The following is a 7,712-nucleotide window of genomic DNA, read 5'->3' on the forward strand; positions in this document are numbered from 1 at the left end:
CCACGATATGATGACCCAAGAAAACCTAACTGGTAAAAAATCTGGGGAGGATTTAACTTAGCTAATCTCAAGGTAAAAACAGATCCACTATGAAAGAATCGAAGTTTTTACAATAGAATTTAGACCACTAACATCTAATTGCTACCTCGAGTAGAAAACTTACTACCACGACCACATGACAGCTCTCTAAGTCCATGGATTATTTCTTTCTTTGTTCTGTAGCAACCACAAGTTCTTCTACTTGTGACTTTGAGACTCTACTCAAAGGTTTCAGATCTTTTTTAAAATTCTTTATGCAGCAATTGAAGAGATCATCAAGTACTTGACGCGAATCTTGATCTTGACAACTCTATGTGTGTGTTTGAAGGCAAACACCTCTCAGATTTCACAGAAGATTCAATACACAACTCTCCAAAAGACTTCTAAAACGTAGCTAAGGTTTTTCCTTTTATACTTGAAGTAAAACACTTAACCCTACACGAGATATGGGCTTGGGCTAAATTGGAATTTCTACAAAAAATTAAATCTGCACGATTTTCGATCGATCGAGTCTAATTTTTGATCGATCGAGCCTTGCAGCTTTTGTCCAATAAATCCTGCAATCACTCGATTCCAATTTTATATTAAATCACACTTTGAGCAAGCCTAAACCTAGACTCTATGTTTTGATCATGGTTTGCCAATATAATACATATTGAAGTTCTAATACATTAGTTCTTAAAGTCTTAGAACCTAACAGTGGCTTTGCTTTATTCACTTATCACTTCAGCCCAATTTCTAGTTCCTATCATCATTTCATTAATTCCACATTTTTATTGGCCAAAATGAGCATTTGTCCCTTTCGCCCAAAATATGTAGCAAAATGCCCAATTTCTGAAACTATCTAGTAAAATGCACCTATTTTGAAACTTAGTTTTTAGAAAATCGAGTTTCAATAAAAAACTTGATTCGATGAAAATTGAGTAATGTAAGAAATTTTACATGGAACACGAGTTCCATGAACTTGAGTTCCTTCAATGGAACTCAAGCTCCATGTATTTTTTTTTAAAGTTTGATTTTACATAACTCAATTTTCTAAAAATCAAGTTTTTCATTTTGCTAGATAGTTTCAGAATAGATACATTTTTCTGGAAACTTTTGGCAAAAGGGGCAAATGCCCATTTTGGCTCACTTTTATTAGATGGACCACACAACAACTAATCCTTAAAGAGACCGTAAGGCTCCTGCTAACATTTGCTAGTTTATTATTCACGAATCATAAATTGTGGAAAAAGAAGTTTCAGTTGATAGACTTTAATTTTCCATTTCCATATCACTTGATAAATAAAAATGCTAGGAATACAACTAAGATCCCGCACTTCCTACCTCAGAAAATTCATTGACATGGGTCCTCTTGAAGGTCCATGGTTCAGGAATATGCTTTAGCACTGGGAAAAGCAAGCGCATTACTCCTTCAATCATCACATGATTAGCTTCCTCTTGAGTTGCATAGTCAGACATCGTGGCACATGGAAAAGCTAGGAGAAATCATTCGAAAACATAAACACATGCCCCCCCCCCCCCCTATAAAAGCTTCTATTATTTAGATGTTTTTAGAACGTGTTTAAATCTATTTTAATGAAGATCCTATTACAAAATCACTCTATTTCCTCTCATAAGCCTTGCCCCTTGCTTCATTTACAATAAAGCTTTCATCTTACACTCATGGGATTTTATTAGAACATGCTTAAAGAATTTCAACCATTTGTCTCAAATATGGGCTAACAATGTACTCATCAACTTTGGGCTCTTCTCTTCTTATATTCATTTGTCAATTTTTTTTGAAGTAGCTAGAATATGTTGTAGCCTACCTTTTAAAGCCCATGAATCTCATCATTTGAGCTTTTACATATAACAAGGAGGCCCAAGGCTTCTTGATTTTGGGCTTATGATAGCGACTGGGCTATGATCCAATGAACCTTTCAAGTTAAGATATACCTTTATATTTTGGGATAAGCCTCCTATATGTGAGAACTTCTTTTCTTTTCATCCCAATGTCTTAGGGTATGACATAACTTTTGGGCTATCCTTCCAATATTATATCTTTTATTTTTCCTTTAGAATTAAGTGAACACAGGAAATATTGTTGAACAAGCAAGAGATATAAAGGTTACCCTTTATTGATAGGATCTATGATCTCTCTATGTGTGAGTTAGCTCCTTAAAGCTAAAGGGATATATCAATAGGTCACTCACAACTAGGTAGGCCATGATTCCAACCTTAGGTCTAAATGAATCGTAATGGATTGGTAGCAAACTATTGACGTACTCAAAGTCTATTATAGGTAGATTATAAGTTGGTGGGATGAATTTCGGAAAGTCTTGGCCCGAATGGAGCTTCACTTTCCCACTCATCACCAACCATGGAAAAGGGACAAAAGAACCAAACGAAAGTGTGTGCAAACAATATTAAACAAGCCTTTATCAAAATTAAGAAATGGAACACATTAGAATCAAACTCTTTATCCCCAATGGAATTGCCATTGAGGGCGCAAGCGCCTGCGATGAGCTTTTGGATTTCTTCAAATCCGTGGGAAATACGCCTTGGCCTAGAGTGGACCATGGTGGAGGGTGAAAATGAAGTCGCCACATAGTTTAAGTTTAGGAATCATAAATATAGTGCCCTTCTTGGAAGGACTGATCTTTACTAGAGCATGTGTCTGGAGTTTAGGTATGGGGATGGGAAGGTGTTAGGCACCCAACCCCACCTAACCTGTGAGTCGGCTTCCACACATTGTGTTCCAAATCTTATTCTCCTTAAAGGCATGTTTAGCATGTTATTCTAACTCTCTCTCTCTCTCTCTCTCTCTCTCTCACACACACACACACACACACACTCTAACATACATCTAAGAACAAACATGGCATAAATATCCCCAAGCCTAGCATTCATCTATCATGGTATCAAGCATATATCATCAAGGGCAGTAAGCATATCCAATGCAGATTAAAGAAAACATGTTACAACATCTAAACATCAAAAGCATGGGATTCAATCAAGCATATCATGTGCATTACCCATATCATACGTCATCAAGTAAAAGAATGCATGTTCATGTGATTCTGCATGACTTACCTTACTTACCTCATTGCATCACAACACCTATACATTAATGCATATTCATATGCATGTTCATGGCATTAAAACTATCTAAAACCCTAGCAAACATCAAAGAGATAAAATAAAACAACACAAAACAAAGAGATAGAGGCTTAAGCATAGGTAAACTAGGTTAATAAAGGCCATAACAAATAATTAAAACAAAGGGAAAAACAACATGAATGAATTAGGGTTTCTAGGCAAGAGTATGCGTGCGCATATATAGGGTATGCATGTGTATCCCAACTGTGTGCGTACGCATATGAGAAGCATGCATACTCATACACACCCCAAGAACCCTAACCTAGAAAATGCAGAATAAAAAAAATCAGAAAATAAGAAATCTAACAACCTAACATGCTTTAAACACATACACTATATAAAACTAAAACAAACACACATTATAAACACACACACACACACACACACACACACACACACATATAAACAACAAAAACAAAGGAAAGCAAGGAAAAACGAAGAGCCAAAGTTAGAAACTTTACCTCAATACTAGAACTCTTTAGAGCTTTATTTTGGCTGTTCCCCTCAGTCAATTTATTCACAGCCAATTCAAAATGAGTTAGTAAACTTTAGAACTCAAAGATCAAGACTAGAAAAGGTTGCAATCAAACAAGATTTGACTTGAGGATATTTTGTGAAATAATCCCTCTTTGATTCACTATTTTCTAGAGAATCTTGTGTGTTTTTTCCACCATTTCATCCTCCTTTGAAAAAGTACAGTTTATGGCTTTATATAGGCAAAAAATAGGGGGTTTGGGGTGGCTCCTAGACGATGTGGGATTCATTTCAAACCAAGTTTAGATGCAAAAAATTTCCTTAGTTTCTAGAACCCTAGCATGCGTATGCATGCATGTGTATGCATGTAAATGCATTGAGCATGTGTACACATAGCTTGAGTGTGCATATGCATACACATGTATGCGTGTGCACACTCTAGGGTTTTCGTAGCTTTTATTTTCCAAAAAAAATTTATTCTTCCAAAAATAAGTTGTATTATTTATAAACACTTTTCTCAAATCAATTTTCATCTGATTAGGCTCTAAACCAACCTTAAGCCTTAGAGTATTTCCATCATTGGGGAACGGGAGCCCGAGTCGTAAATGTTATAAATGTGGCATCAACAACTATCTTCCTCTTTCAATTGGTAAATTCCTCCACTAGAAAGAGTGAAGGCATATGGTCTAGACCGATTGGTACTCTCATTGGGGTCTTCTTGCAAGAATTCCCGTTACACATCATCTCAACAAATTAAAGCTCTCTATTGGAAAGTCCCTCATAAAAATAGCTCACAATGTGCTAACTCTCATAACCATGGTGAGGATACAAATTCAAAAGGACTTTAAATCTTTCCTAAGCTTGGTACAAAGTCTCACTTTCTTTTTGTGAAAAAATTGAACTTTGTCTTTTGAGAGCATTTGTTTTATATTCAGGAAAATATTTCTTGAAAAATTCATGTGTCATCTTACCCTATGTCCCAATCAACCTAGGTCTCAATGAATACAACCAAAATTTTGCTCTCTCTTTCGAGGAAAAAGGAAAAATTTTCAGTCTAATTATATCCATTGCTCCTAGTTGATTATGGAAGATAGCCACCACCTCTTCAAATTCTCTAATGTGCACATAAGGGTTCTCATTCCCATACCATGAAAGATAGGGAGAAGTAGAATCATAATGCAAGTGGGCTAGAAACATAATGCAAGATGGTGCACTATTACGTGTTGGGTAATCATTTAAAGATTTAATGGGCAATTCATCTCCATTCATGGTGTTAGATGTGTGTGAATATGTACTCAAAGAATTAGATGAACTGGATGAATCAATTAAATTTGCAAAGAGAGCATCAGAATGAATATCGGGTCTCTTTTCAAATCTGTCGCATTCATCCCTATATCTATTTTGCATATCACAAAATTAAAAAGAAAGGAATGAGTTTACCGGGTTTGAAGAACTCAACACTACCCAACCTATTCTTCTTATGCTCCTTGCTTTGCACCTTTTCCTTGGCAAGGACGCCAAAAATTGATATCGCCCAATTTTGTAACGAAAATTGTAGTGCAGCTAAGGTTGTCGTTCCACCAAGAAAAGGAAAACAAGAACAAGTCAAAAGCACCAATAATACGTAGAAAAACATGATTGAAACTTAGGAAAAATAATGTTTGGTAAATTCAATAATTAAAATCACTAGGATGTTAGGGTTTGTCCACCAATTTTGCTAAGCATCCACTACCAATTTAGTACACAATCGGGTAAGTAAACACAAAAACTATCCAATTGGATGCTTTAGAAAGAAGCTTTATTAATAAAACTCTCTTTGGTTGATTATATTCATCAATTGTTCCAAAAATTTAGTTTAGAAAATAATAACTTTGCTAGAAAAACTCAATAACATTGCATACCTTAGAGGCAATACTATGGCAAAAATAATATCCAACTAGATTACCACATTTTATGAGAGAAATTATAAAACTCTATTCTAAAAATAAGAAGGTTTAAGAATAAACTTATGAAAGAATTAAAAATTAAATATCAATCTTGAAAAACAATTATGAAAAGAGAACAATTGATTTTAATATTCAAAATGTGAAAAACATGCTTGGATTGAATAATAAACAACTTACAACATTGAGGATTCACCCCTAACCCTAACTTAAGTTCTTAAGCTTAGATAGAAAATAAAAAACTCTCAAAATTAATGAAAAATAAGGTTTTCCAGCAGCCCAAAAACGTGGCTGCCCTTTAATCCCTTTAATCATATACTATATATAATAGTAGAAGCTTTTTCCTGCAATTAAGGCTGTTGTGACACCTAGGAAAAAAAAAGGCACTTAAACTCCTGCCACATAAAGAGTTCAATTTAGATAAAACCTGTATGTTACATCCTTTTAGAATTCTTTAGAAACACAAACCGTTTGAGATTGATTAAGGCTACCCATCTGAAATAAAGTATTCATGTGGTTGGAGAGACATCTCAGGGCCGACACTAGCTAGCTGACTCCTGTTGGTGTCCAACCATAGGAGAACTTTATTTCCTCCAACATCGCACTGCTAGAGCCGTTATTGGGTAGGTTCCTTTAACTCTCTCTTGATTCAATATTTCTTCCACACGTGTTTCTATTGTGAAGTTGTAATAAGCGTGCCCATTGTTCGAAATGAAAATCTCGATGAAAGTTCTCTCCAAAACGCAGCATAAACTACAACCATATGCTCTGGTCCTTTGGCGATACAACCATGAACCATGGTTCCACAGTCGGAGAGTTTTCCAGAAGTGAAGGAGATGATGGGTGTGAGAGACTGCGCGCTCGACCCGTTTTTTGTGCTATGTGGGCCAAACGCACATGAATGGGTGAAGTCGTGTTATTGCCTCTCAAAAAGGAGGTTCGACTAGTTATATTTTCCCCTTTATATTAAAATTTTACAATGGAGCCGCCACTTATTTAATTATTGGAATAAATAAGAAATCCAAAATTGAATTTCTCATTTTATTAATTTGAAATTGAATTTACATTGATCATAGGAAATCACATAGCTTTGGTCCTAGATACAATCTAAAATAGAGTACGTGACTTTGTTTCCTAGTTACAATCTAGAAATTGAAAAATTACATGGATAAGTATTGGATCTACTAACCTTTGATCTAAGGTCGGAGGCTATGTTACAAGGTGGGGAAGGTGTTAGGCACCCACCTTGCTTGGTGAAACCGGTCTTCTAAGCTATGGTGGTCAACATTCATATCACATTATTTAATATGTTATCAATCAATTTGCATGTTGAATTTAAAGTGTGTGCATGTGATAAACCCTAATTCAATTTATTAAGCATTTCATTTGGATTGAAAAATAAATTCTAGTGAATGTGTGTGGATGGTGATATCCTAGATTCAAGAATTTAAAAGAATTTTTAAACACACATCGTTTTCAAGTTTTTGATGTGGATTTAAGATTGAAACTTGTATTATGCATGAACATGTGGTGAACCACTAAGAACATGTAAAGAACACATAAGAACATTTAAGAACATTAAAATATATTCAAGAGAATTTAAATAATTACTATCATGTTTTAATCTTAAATTCTCATCATGGAAACACAAAAAACAAGTTAGTAAAATGGATTATACCTTCATGCAATATCCATACGGTGGAGGAAGAGACTTTTGGTAGAGGTCCTAAGGATAGAGGAAAAAAAGAGCTAGGAGAGGAAGAGTGAGTCTCACTCAATACCTTGAGTCTTAGAAAGATCAAGATATGACAAGACTACTCAACTTCACTAGAACTCATGAGAGGGGAAGAGAGGTTTTTTTTTGGTCTTTTGGAATGAAGGAGAATGTGGTTTATATAGTAGTGGTAGAGGAAATAAGAATGAAAGAACATTTAATGAGGGTCGACAAAGAATTATGAATCTAGACCTTATTTTAGCCTTTAGGGAAATCAGAGGCATTAAATGTAAAGATTGGTGGGAGCGAGGACCAAGCAAAATTCGGTTTTCCCATCACTATTGTAACAGCCTGTAGAGCCAACTTCAAAAAATCATATCTTACTTATTTCTGATCAGAAT

At 35.1% G+C, this 7,712-nt stretch overlaps 1 non-coding gene across 1 annotated transcript; it reads left to right on the top strand.

Annotated features, from left to right (window-relative positions):
- Positions 1–4,465: 4,465 nt before the first annotated feature.
- Positions 4,466–4,572, top strand: LOC142637721 (small nucleolar RNA R71). The gene has a single exon (XR_012844847.1). It is a non-coding gene; the product is annotated as a small nucleolar RNA R71 (small nucleolar RNA).
- Positions 4,573–7,712: the final 3,140 nt, after the last annotated feature.

Source organism: Castanea sativa, chromosome 5 (genome assembly GCF_040712315.1).
Source record: "Castanea sativa cultivar Marrone di Chiusa Pesio chromosome 5, ASM4071231v1".
In the NCBI taxonomy this organism is placed as follows: Eukaryota; Viridiplantae; Streptophyta; class Magnoliopsida; order Fagales; family Fagaceae; genus Castanea; species Castanea sativa.